The sequence below is a fragment of the Capricornis sumatraensis genome, chromosome 6 (genome assembly GCF_032405125.1).
Source record: "Capricornis sumatraensis isolate serow.1 chromosome 6, serow.2, whole genome shotgun sequence".
In the NCBI taxonomy this organism is placed as follows: Eukaryota; Metazoa; Chordata; class Mammalia; order Artiodactyla; family Bovidae; genus Capricornis; species Capricornis sumatraensis.
Window position 1 is genome coordinate 9,869,857 of NC_091074.1, and position 13,160 is coordinate 9,883,016.

Genomic DNA, 13,160 nt, shown 5'->3' on the forward strand with positions numbered 1-13,160 from the left:
TGGTTTCTGCCTTTTGACCTTGATTGCAGATGGGCTCTGGAGAAGGCAATGGCACCCCACTCCAGTACTCTTGCCTGGAAAATCCTGTGGATGGAGGAGCCCGTAGGCTGCAGTCCATGGGGTCGGTCGCTGAGAGTCGGATACGACTGAGCAACTTCACTTTCACTTTTCACTTACCTGCATTGGAGAAGGAAATGGCAACCCACTCCAGTGTTCTTGCCTGGAGAATCCCAGGGACGGGGGAGCCTGGTGGGCTGCCGTCTGTGGGGTCTCACAGAGTCGGACACGACTGAAGTGACTTAGCAGCAGCAGCAGCTGGGCTCTGTAATTCTTATTGAGTGCTGAATGTTGTATGCAAATACTTACAGGTGCTCTGGTGAAGGTGATATCTTCACCAGAGTGTATTTAGAGTTTCTGGCAGACGGGTAGTCCAGGAGCCAATTGCAATGATCCCATCAAAGATGGAGAGAATTTGCAGCCTGGTTTCAGGCTTCCTGAGGTTTAGTCTGTTTTTGGCTCACTTTAGTTTTAGGGCAGAGCTCTTGAACGTCTAGGAGAAAGCCTGGCATGTTCACAAAGGCTCTCGGTCTCTGTGTGCCTGGCTGAGACTGATGGCGGCTCTGCTCACCGCTTCAGGCTCCGAAGCGCTGCGCTGTGCTTGGTTTCTCAGCCTCTCGCTCCTGAAGTCTAGGAATTGTAGCTGTTTGAAGAGAAAGGTATCCTGGTATGAAGTCTCTTTTCTCCAGGATGCTGGCCCCTTCGAGTCCACTCCCAAGTGCTTTTGTCTCTGTGGCCCCAGGAGATGGGCGAGAGCTCTCAGCTGGAGGGCACGGTCATGGTGCTGCTGTGAACCGGAAATGGCTCCGGGCAAATAGAGAGGCTGTCGGGAGTACCTGTTTGACTTCTTTTCACAGTGTTTGCAGCTCAGGTTCTCACTGCCTTGTATCTTGAATGTTTGATTTAGAAAAGCGACAACAGTGTTTTGCTGTTATTGGTCATTTGCTCTCTTCCTTGTTGGTGGATTTTTCCCCCCCTAATTTTAATTACAAAGTTATAAACCAGATAAACACATATATTCATAATTTGAAAAATCAGGTGAAATTTAACAACATACCCATTTTTCTGTGTTTAAGTAGCTCCCTGGCCCTTTATATGAAGCACTTAGAAACTGAGGGTAGTAGAAAGACATAGGAGGACCAGCTCTTTGCATCTTTCCAGGACTGGTGATGTCTTCATTTATGGTTTTCCACAGGAGAGTGTGTCACGTCAGAAGGAAGGAGCAACGGGACAAAGAAGAATTTTCTTTTGTTATCATTATTTTTTTTAACCAGGAAGGATATTTTTCAAAAACCCCATCAGTAGACTTCCTCTTCCGTCACTGGCCAGAACTGAGTTACATGCCCACACCTAGACTGATCCCTGACTAGGAGGATTACTGACTGGTTAGAACAATCCTGATTTGTTTCCTGTGGTTAGGCACATTACCAGCCACACAAAATGAAGGTTCTGTCAGCAAGGGAGAAGTTGGAACCACCAGGGATAAGCGGCTATTAATGTTTTCCATGCAGTCTGTCCTCAGAAGTGCCTGGTTGAAGGTGCAGGTTTGTGGAACAGCAGTTGACAACAACTATGTAAGTGTAAACTTGGGTGGTTACAGGTTCTAAATGTTACATCTTGAAAGCGTATTACTATTAATTTTTAAAAGTTGGTTGACGTGGACTATTTTCCAGTCTTTATTGAATTCATTACAACATTGCTTCTGTTTTGTTTTTGTTTTTCGGCCGTGAGTCATGTGAGATCTTAGCTTCCCAACCAAGGATCGAACCCACACATCCTGCATTGGAAGGCGAAGTCCTATCCACTGGGCTGCCGGGAAGTCCCCAAAAGGATATTATTTTGATACCTGTTTAGAATTCTGAAGAGTGTTCTAGAACGGGAGATAAGGCATGAAGGCCCAGTTGGAAGAAAAGGGATTATGTTGTGAGACAGCGAATGTAGCTGGTAGTATTGGTAAATGGCAGTCCACTCAAGTACTCTTGCCTGGAAAATCCCATGGACAGAGGAGCCTGGTAGGCTACAGTCCATGGGGTCGCAAAGAGTCGGACACGACTGAGCGACTTCACTTTCCACTTTGCTTTCACTTCTCTCAGCAGAGCGGAGGTGGTTCTCTTCACAGTAGCTGGGGAGGGCTGTCCCGGAGGAAGTGCGGCCCCAGGGAGACCTCCCCATCTGGGCCGGGACAGGTGTCTGAGGGCAGAGGTCATCCCTGAGTCTGGAGCATGGAAGTGGGCAGTGGGACACGCGGTTGAGTGTTAAGTAGTCTCTGACTTAATTTCTCTTTAGAACACCAGAAAGTCATCAGTCACTAGAGAGAACTGTTGGTGTCTGCTTGGGTGTTGGACAGAAACCTCAACGCTCACTGGCGCTCCAGTTGCAGAGCTGTGCTTACTCCATGGCGCCGCCAGCTATCAGCTGCGTAGCCCCAGCCAGTCGCTGGGCCTTAGAGCTTTCCTCTGTGACATGCAGTGGGGCTCCTGTCTTCTCTGTTCCTTCCCCTTGGGTGCCTTAGGCTCGGTCCCCCAACTTGACCAGTGTCCTTTTAATTCAGCATTCAGGTGAGATGTTGGGAACACTCCTGGTAGTATCAAAAAGGAATATAGCCGTGTCTAAAACTGGAATACGACTCTGGACTAGGATTTAGGTTGCAGAGATAAACCACTGTGGAGTCCCCTGACTCCAGTGAATAATCGAGTTACTTAACATGTTGCATAGCTCTTGTTTTGAAAATAGCTTAAAGAGATGGACCCATGGATCTCAAAGATGAAATCAGCCTTATCTGCTCAGAGTGAATCCTAAATGATAGAGAATATGCTGTGATTAAAAAATAGAGCTTATCCATAATGATAATGATGACTAATCGGTAGTATCAAAAGTCTATAAACTAGTGAAAAGCTGACAAATTAGACTTGATATGTGTTTAAGTATATTGAGTGAGTCACTTTAGTCTGTAATTCAAATTCTGTAGAAAATGCAAAATTTTTCATTAGAAGTTGCAGGAAGAAAGGGCCAAGATTTTGTTGTCAGAGTTGTATTCATTAAAGAAAGCCATATGGTTCTTGATTTGTTGAAAATGAAACACACAAGCGTTCCTCTGCACAACCTCTGCGCGTTATTCTTAAATGTACTGGCCTCACTCAGAGTAAGAAAACTGAAAACTAGAGTCAGCCACTGTTCAGCAAAGTAACTGTCAATGATTAGTTTGTGTTGATGACGGTAATGAGTTTAAAATTTAGTTCCTTACATCCCTTTTTATTGTGCGTGAAATGTGAATAGTGTAGCTTACTTGCTGTGTCGAGTCCCTCTCACGTTTCTAGATTGTTTGTGAATGGTAGTGTCACAGTCTAAGGGAAAGTGTGCGAGGAGCGGAAGCATCCAGAGGGCTCACTCCTGACCCCTCCATGTCTGTTGTTGTGTGGTTGCTAAGGCATGTCTGACGCTTTGTCACCCCATGGATATAAAGAACCTTAAACATTTGGAAATACTAGATTCAAACGTAAGCTGTTTGTTTTTTTCCCAAGACCATGGGGCACATAATCGCAGGGTCTGGAATGCAGAGACACCACATGTGAACAGATTGTGGTGTTCGGTTTCACATGTATACCGCAAGCTGAGCCTCAGAACTCGGAGAGCTGCATAGCACACGGGACTGCAAGGTGGACTGTCTGTCCTGGTCTTGTGACCTGTCCATCTTTGCTAGAACTTCCCTTCCCTTCTGAGCTCTTACAGAGAATCCAGCATTTTCATTTGAATGGATGTAGCTTTATTCAGAATGTTTGTGTTTGGGTCTCATGTCCCTCTGGGTGGCACGTTCACCAGTACTGTCTGCACGAGGGATTTCAGGGGAGGAGGCCTGGAAAGTGGAGGCTGAGGGGCCAGGCCAGAAGCTGGCTGGCCATCTCCTTGGATGCCTCTCAGGGTTTGGCAGACCTCACAGTCCAGGGTCCAGGCCTTAGACCTGCAAACCTGGAAGCAGGGCATTAGCCCTGCCAACTGAGCTGTTGCTTAGAAGTGGATTCATATTAACCAGGATCTTAGATCTTGTTAGATGAAAACTGCTAATGCATTTACAACGGGAAATACACTTATGTTTTACGTCTTTTGAGAGAAAAGACGTAAAGCAGCATGTAAGGACACACAGAATTCAGGACATAACTACGTTTCTGAGAAGGATGGAGCAAAAGGAAAACAGGTTGAAATGCAGGAAACCTAGAGTTGAATGTTGGTGAAAGCTTAACAGCTATGTACTTTCTGAGGGGAGACTGGGAATTTGGCTCTAAGCTTTGTAGTGGGGAGTGAAACTAGGAAACCTGTTTAGGTAAGTGATTCTCAGTGTTTATGAGAGGAAAAAATCAGTTTCTCAGCGGATTCCCTGTTATTGATTTTAAGATAATCCATTTTTGAGCAACATGATGGAATGATTCCTTTCTATGTGCTAGGCTGATTTTCAGGACTGTGATTGCAGTAAACAGCAGTAGTTTTCACAGAGCTTTCTTTTGTAATAACATCCATTAACATCACCTGCTTGAATCACAAGGCCTGATTCCACGAGGACACTGTTACTATATGGTACTGGCATAGATTATTTATGGTGTTCTGTCAGGATCCATAGATATAATTCAGACTGTTTTGGAAAAGGCGGACAGCATGGAGTTTCAGAAGTCATCAAGGTGTATCACTATTGTCATTTTATTTTATTTTTTTGGTGGAAGGTTTTATATAACATTACATAGCAGTGATTTTAGAATTATATTTTGGAATTATAACAGCTACATACTTATATTCAGCTCATTTTCCTTAAGCATTTGAAGAGCTTAACACAACCTAAGACTGAATAGAAGGCACTAGAAGTCCTCTTAATGAAAAGTAGAGGCTGTACTCATGGGGAGGGTCAGGGGCCTTTCTTGAAAATCATTTTGTATCTACTGGAAGATACAAGTAAATGATGAACAGTGCTCGCTTCGGCAGCACATATACTAAAATTGGAACGATAGAGAGATTAGCATGGCCCCTGTGCAAGGATGACATGCAAATTCATGAAGCGTTCCATATTTTTAAAAAATCTCCAGAAAGCAGGAATAGAAGGAACATACCTCAACATAATAAAACCTATATATGACAAACCCACAGCAAACATTATCCTCAATGGTGAAAAATTGAAGGGATTTCCCCTAAAGTCAGGAACAAGACAAGGGTGCCCACTTTCACCGTTATTATTCAACATAGTTCTGGAAGTTTTGGCCACAGCAATCAGAGCAGAAAAAGAAATAAAAGGAATCCAAATTGGAAAAGAAGAAGTAAAACTCTCACTGTTTGCAGATGACATGATCCTCTACATAGAAAACCCTAAAGACTCCACCAGAAAATTACTAGAGCTAATCAACGAATATTGTAAAGTTGCAGGATATAAAATCAACACACAGAAATCCCTTACATTCCTATACACTAATAATGAGAAAGTAGAAAAAGAAATTAAGGAAACAATTCCATTCACCATTGCAACGAAAAGAATAAAATACTTCGGAATATATCTACCTAAAGAAACTAAAGACCTATATATAGAAAACTATAAAACATTGATGAAAGAAATCAAAGAGGACCCTAATAGATGGAGAAATAAACCATGTTCATGGATCAGAAGAATCAATATAGTAAAAATGAGTATACTACCCAAAGCAATCTACAGATTCAATGCAATCCCTATCAAGCTACCAGGGGTATTTTTCACAGAACTAGAACAAATAATTTCAAGATTTGTATGGAAATAAAAAAACCTTGAATAGTCAAAGCAATCTTGAGAAAGATGAATGGAACTGGAGGAATCAACTTGCCTGACTTCAGGCTCTACTACAAAGCCACAGTCATCAAGACAGTATGGTACTGGCACAAAGACAGAAATATAGATCAATGGAACAAAATAGCCCAGAGATAAATCCACACACATATGGACACCTTATCTTTGACAAAGGAGGCAAGAATATACAATGGAGTAAAGACAATCTCTTTAACAAGTGGTGCTGGGAAAACTGGTCAACCACTTGTAAAAGAATGAAACTAGATCACTTTCTAACACCACACACAAAAATAAACTCAAAATGGATTAAAGATCTAAACGTAAGACCAGAAACTATAAAACTCCTAGAGGAGAACATAGGCAAAACACTCTCCGACATAAATCACAGCAGGATTCTCTATGATCCACCTCCCAGAATACTGGAAATAAAAGCAAAAATAAACAAACGGGATCTAATTAAACTTAAAAGCTTCTGCACAACAAAGGAAACCATAAGCAAGGTGAAAAGACAGCCTTCTGAATGGGAGAAAATAATAGCAAATGAAGCAACTGACAAGCAACTAATCTTGAAAATATACAAGCAACTTATGCAGCTCAATTCCAGAAAAATAAACGACCCAATCAAAAAATGGGCCAAAGAACTAAATAGACATTTCTCCAAAGAAGACATACGGATGGCTAACAAACACATGAAAAGATGCTCAACATCACTCATTATGAGAGAAATGGAAATCAAGACCACAATGAGGTACCATTTCACACCAGTCAGAATGGCTGCGATCCAAAAATCCGCAAGCAATAAATGCTGGAGTGGGTGTGGAGAAAAGGGAACCCTCTTACACTCTTGGAGGGAATGCAAACTAGTACAGCCACTATGGAGAACAGTGTGGAGATTCCTTAAAAAATTGCAAATAGAACTGCCTTATGACCCAGCAATCCCACTGCTGGGCATACACACTGAGGAAACCAGAATTGAAAGAGACACGTGTACCCCAATGTTCATTGCAGCACTGTTTATAATAGCCATGACATAGAAACAACCTAGATGTCCATCAGCAGATGAATGGATAAGAAAGCTGTGGTACATATACACAATGGAGTATTACTCAGCCATTAAAAAGAAAACATTTGAATCAGTTCTAATGAGATGAATGAAACTGGAGCCGATTATACAGAATAAAGTAAGCCAGAAAGAAAAACACCAATACAGTATACTAACACATATATATGGAATTTAGAAAGATGGCAATGATGACCCTGTATGTGAGACAGCAAAGGAGACACAGATGTGTAGAACGGACTTTTGGACTCTGAGGGAGAGGGAGAGGGTGGGATAATTTGGGAGAATGGCATTGAAACATGTATACTATCATGTAAGAAACGAATCGCCAGTCTATGTTCGATACAGGATACAGGATGCTTGGGGCTGGGCACGGGGATGATCCAGAGAGATGATATGGGATGGGAGGTGGGAGGGGGGTTCATGATTGGGAACTCATGTACACCCGTGGTGGATTCATGTCAATGTATGGCAAAACCAATACAGTATTGTAAAGTAAAATAAAGTAAAAATAAAAATAAAATTAAAAGAAAAAGATGAACAGAAGGTCCAGATCTTATATTCCATGTGACAAGGTCACAATAATTGTAGCTATGATAAATTTGAAAGGGAGTAGCTACCCATAGACATTTTCAAAAGAAAAAAGGTAAAACAAAACATTCTCTCACGTATCCACAAAATGCCTGGCTTTGACTAATTACTCAAGTATGTCTCCTAAGGCAGTAGTCCTCAGATCTTTTGTTTTCAAGATCTCTTGCTATTCTTAAAAGATTATTGAGGACTCTAACAAGGTTTTTTTTTTTTTCTTTTCAATTGAATTTTAATATAGGTTCAGTTCAGTTGCTCAGTCATGTCCGACTCTTTGTGACCCCATGGACTGCAGCACGCCAGGCCTCCCTATCCATCACCAACTCCCGGAGTTTACCCAAACTTATGTCCATTGAGTTGGTGATGCCATCCAACCATCTCATCCTCTGTTGTCCCCTTCTTCTCCTGCCCTCAACCTTTCCCAGAATTGGTATTTTCAAATGAGTCAGCTCTTTGCATCAGGTGGCCAAAGTATTGGAGTTTCAGCTTCAACATCAGTCCTTCCAGTGAACACTCAGGACTGATCTCCTTTAGGATGGACTGGTTGGATCTTCAAGGGACTGTCAAGGGTCTTCTCCAACACCATAGTTCAAAATCATCAACTCTTCGGTGCTCAGCTTTCTTTATAGACCAACTCTTACATCCATACATGACCACTGGAAAAATCATAGCCTTGACTAGACAGACCTTTGATGGCAAAGTAATGTCTCTGCTTTTTAATATGCTGTCTAGGTTGGTCATAACTGTCCTTCCAAGGAGTAAGCGTCTTTTAATTTCATGGCTGCAGTCACCATCTGCAGTGATTTTGGAGGTCCCCACTGGTGAATACACCTTTCCCAAAATTTAATATTTGCTTTTCCTCAAGGTGACACCATTGCTGAACAGTCTATGCTAAAGGGTTTTGTGTGTTCTTTCCATTTGCACTTTCATAAACTGAATAACTTCTGCTGTTTCATGAGGGGCATTTGTAAGGGAATCAGGGTTTTATTGTCTAATGGTAATGTGGTGGTAGAGAATTCAGTGCTCTCCAGTCTCTGTTGGTGCCACTTGTGAAAGTCACTCAGTCATGTCCGACTCTTTGCGACCCTATGGACTACACAGTCCATGGAATTCAGGCAGAATACTGGAGTGGGTAGCCTTTTCCTTCTCCAGGGGATCTTCCCAACCCAGGGATCGAACCCAGGTCTCCTGCATTGCAGGTGGATTCTTTACCAATTGAGCCAGCAGGGAGGTTCTGGTGCTACTTGGATTTGTGCTGAATGCCAGCCACTACCTACTACTTGTGGCTCTTGCGCTATGAATACAGTGAAAAAGAGAGTCTTGTGGAGGCTGAATAATCTCCCTCCCCTGCCCCTGTGATTGATTCCTGGAGCCTGTTAATATGTTACTTTACATGGCCTTTTGGCTAAGATCAAGTGGTGGCTCAGACAGAAAGCATCTGTTTACAGTGTGGGAGACCTGGGTTCGATCCCTGGGTCGGGAAGTTCCCTGGAGAAGGAAACGGCAACCCACTCCAGTACTCTTGCCTAGAAAATCCCATGGACGGAGGAGCCTGGTGTCCATGGGTTCGCAAAGAGTTGGACACAACTGAGCGACTTCACTTTTTTGTTTACATGATAGAAGGGACTCTGCAATTTGAGTAAGTAAAGAATCTTGAAATGGAGCCATTATCCTGGATCATCTGTGTAGCTCCATTGAAATCCCAGGCATCCTTGAATGGAAGAGGCGCAAGGAGGAGTCTGAAACTAAGGCTGGCCAGCTGAGAGAGTTGCAGGGAGAAAGCCAGTTCTGACCCCGTGTTGGAAACTGTTTCTTTGACTTGCTTTCCTCATACTCAATGCCTTGCCTGGAGAACCCTGCCCCTCTGCTTGGCTGTAAACTAAAGTGCCTTTGTTCAGCTCATGGAGAGAGAGTTTGTCCCTGCCCACCTGTGAATAGATGACAACACACCCCTTCCAAAGGCTGGCCGCTCCCTTGAAGATGTTTTGCTGGACTGAAGACCCTTTCACTTTACTTCCCCAGTGCATCTCCTGTTCCTGCCTTTTGACTTTAGTTCCTCATTGCTTCTTTCTCTCTAATCTATAAAAGAACCTGGCTTCCACACCCAAATGAGATGGTTATTTTGAGGTACTAGCCTGCCATCTTCTTGGTCTGCTGGCTCCCCGATGAAAGTTTCTGCCTTGCCTCAGCACCTCGTCTCAGGTTCATTGGCCTGTCACATGGCGAGCAGAGTGAGCCTGGACTCAGTAACAAGGGGAAGGGGCCGCTGGCCAGGGAAGGAAGCTGAGAACAGCGTAGAGGTGATTCTCCCTTGAGGCCTCCAGAGGGGCGCCCCCACAGACACCTGGACTGTGTACTTCTGACTTCCACAAGTGGAAGAGAATGCATTGTGTCCGTTGTGGTAGGTGGCCTGCACAGAAGTCTCATCTCAGAAAAAATGCTGCGGACCTTGGTGTCTCCAGGGCTCTGTAACCACACTGTGGGAGTTCTGACTTGAGATAAGCCACCTGCTAAATGCACATGGGGAACTGAGCCTTGCTGTCTGGTATTTTATAAGCTGTATGAATGGAAGGGCTTATATAAAAATGGCAAAATCTGCATGTATAATGTGATCCTGTTGCAGGAAGGGGGACCCCTTCCAGGGCCCGGAACTGGGCTCTTGTCTAACATTCGGAAATGAATTGTCTGAGGAGATACATGTGCTGACAAAGCAAGAGATTTTATTGGGAAAGGGCACCCGGGTGGAGAGCAGTAGGGTAACGAAACCCAGGAGAACTGCTCTGCCATGTGGCTGGAAGTCTCAGGTTTTATGGTGATGGGATTAGTTTCCGGGTGGTCTTTGGCCAATCACTCTAATTCACAGTGTTTTCTGGTGGCGCACACGTTGCTCAGCTGAGATGGATGCTAGCGAGAGGGATTCTGGGAAGTGGACAGACATGTGGTGTCTCCTTTCGACCCTTCCCGAACTCTTCCAGTTGGTGGTGGCTTATTAGTTCCCTGTTCCTTATCAGGATCTCCTGTCATAAAACACCTCATGCAAATGGTTACTATGGTGCCTGGCCAGGGTGGGTGGTTTCAATCAGTGTGCTTCCCCTAACAATCCCAGTTCTCACAATACTGAATGCACACATGTACACACACCCTGCACACATTTGGTGGGAGACGCACCAAACTAGTGATTTTCCTCTGGATGATGGAATCTTTTTTAATGCTTTCACCGTTATTTGTGTGTGTATGTGTGTTTGGCTGTGCTGAGTCTTTATTGCTGCGGGGGCTCTAGCTGGGACGGTGTAGGTTTCCCACTGTGGTGATGCCCCTTACTGTGGAGCACACGCTTTCCCTAGGTGTGTAGGCTTCAGTAGTTGCAGTGCTGGCTGAGTTTCACTGTGGTGTGTGGGATCTTCCCGGATCAGGGATCAAACCTGCGTCTCCTGCATTAACAGGAAGATTCTTTACCATTGAACCACCAGGGAAGCCCCTTTTTAATGCTTTCCAGTGTTTTGCAAATTGTCACCAATTTGTCTGCAGATTTATAAAACTGAGCCAAAACTTCCAACTGACTGTAAGGTGTATTTGTCCATATAGAAAGATCGAAAGTGTTTTCTGAACAGTTTAACTTGCTTTATAACTGAAATGTTTAGCCATATGGCAAACATTCTGTGATGCTCTCTCGCTGGGCCTTGTGAATGTTAAGAGTTGAGCTTGTGCCTGGCTGGCTTAGCTCCAGGTCTTTGCACACCTTTCCTCTGCCTGTAACACCTGTCATTACCTGTGCATTGCTCCTCAGGTTTTACCTCCCGCCCCTGGAAAGCCTTCCCTGATCTCAGGTGTGGGTTGGACCCTCCTGGTCATGAGCTACGTTGCTTCTGTTGTGTGTTTGCTTTCTTGGCTTTTCCTATTTATTTTGGTTGTAGCTTGCCTTTTTCCTGGACTAAGCTTGCCATCTTTTAGTATATTTATCCTTTGTTTTTCTGTCTGCTTTGCTCTGTTTAGGGCTGATCCATTATGTACTAATGGCATTTCTTAACTCTCAATGAGAAATCTTATTTTCTTTATTTCTAAACTTTGTGGCATTGGGATATTAGTCTCCCTTCTCAAAATGTCTAATATATTGGCATACATCCAGTAGAAGCTTGTTAAAAGTTTACTGCTTTATAAAATATTCTTCCTGTTTAACATATTAGCTAGGTTTACTTTATAATGTTTAGGAGTCTTGTTTTTTCCTTTTTTATTTATTGAACTAATATAGATGTATTGAGAAAAGTTTTGGTTTAACTGGATACATATGGCTCCAGTGGAGTGGCAGGAACTGTCATACACCCACGTTGTCACAACCGTATCACACGGGGGCCCCAAATGAAGAGTCATCAGGAGGGAAAAGGCACAGGATAGAAGAGGTAGGCTACGTTATATCCAGCACCCTGGAGTTAGTCCTGTCAGCACCTCTGTTTCTCATCTTTCTTATCTAAAAAATGAATGTGAATTATCTAGTCTACTCACCCAACTCAGATTAATCTTGGAAACAAAATAGAACAATATAGTTAGAAGAAATTGTAGAAATGTTACTGTTACAACATGTGAGTCCTTTGTGGCAGTTTTGGCCTGGGTTCTCAAAGGTTATCTGTACTTAGTCAAACAGATTACATCATGACATTCACATAGGTTATCCTGGATTCATAATAATCTCATACAGTTAACTGCAGGGTTTAGCGATGACTCAGGTTGCCTTGGAGAAGTGCTGATTCTAGACCTGGGGTTAGGGAAGATACAAGGGGTTAGGGAAGATACAAGGGGTGTAGTATGAGAAAGAAGGAAATGCTTAGAAACAAAAAGATCAAGATGGTCAAAGGAACACTGCAAGGAGCCTGAGAGAGCACCGTGTGGCCAAACCTGGAACCACCTGAGCACAAAAATAAGGTAGAGCTGGATTATATCCAAAGTGTAAGATCAATATAAACGAGTTCATTTATGTGACGTAAATGATAGGAACTGATATAAATGACTGAACATTTTACAAGTGGGAGAGAAAAGACAAGTCTGGATAACTTCTGTAGCTGTCCCAACCCTTGAGGAGGAGGAGCTGCCTTCCTCCCTCCTCCCTTGATGATGGGCTGGATGTGGCGGCTGACCTCCCAAGACTAGAGCCTGGGACACTAGGAACTCCGCAGTGGAGGGAGCTGGCCAGCACCATCATATCAGATACTGGGGGTGCCACTGCCAGTGAGGCCGCATGGACATCGCGTACCCCCAGCATGTGACGAGAAGGCCACTTGCCTTGGTGATACTCTTTCCAAAGACTTAATAACTGCAGTCTAAGCACAGGAGGAACTGTAGACAAAGCCAGACTCATGGGAACAAGGTCATGACAAAGAAGGAGAGACTGAGAAACCGTCAAGACCAGACGAGTTGAGAGACGCATTGCCTAAATGCAGCGTGGTGTCCTGGATGGGACCCTGGGGTAGAGAGAGGACAGTGGCAGAGGCTTGCGAAGCCAGAGAATGTCTGGGCTTTTCTTAGTGGAAGTGTGCTGATGTCAGTTTCTTAGCGGAGAAAAACATGCCCTGGACACACAGGACATTGTGAAAGTGAAGGGAAAGGGAAAGTTGTTCAGTCGTGTCCGACTCTTTGCAACCCCATGGACTATCCAGTCCATGGAACTCT

General features: G+C 43.8%; 1 protein-coding gene and 1 non-coding gene across 3 annotated transcripts in view; both read left to right on the top strand.

Moving 5' to 3' along the window:
- CLCN3 (chloride voltage-gated channel 3) overlaps positions 1 to 13,160 on the top strand; it is an 87,526-nt gene that overhangs the window by 16,237 nt on the left and 58,129 nt on the right. The window lies entirely within an intron of this gene.
- LOC138081608 (U6 spliceosomal RNA) lies at positions 5,010 to 5,113 on the top strand. The gene has a single exon (XR_011145055.1). It is a non-coding gene; the product is annotated as a U6 spliceosomal RNA (small nuclear RNA).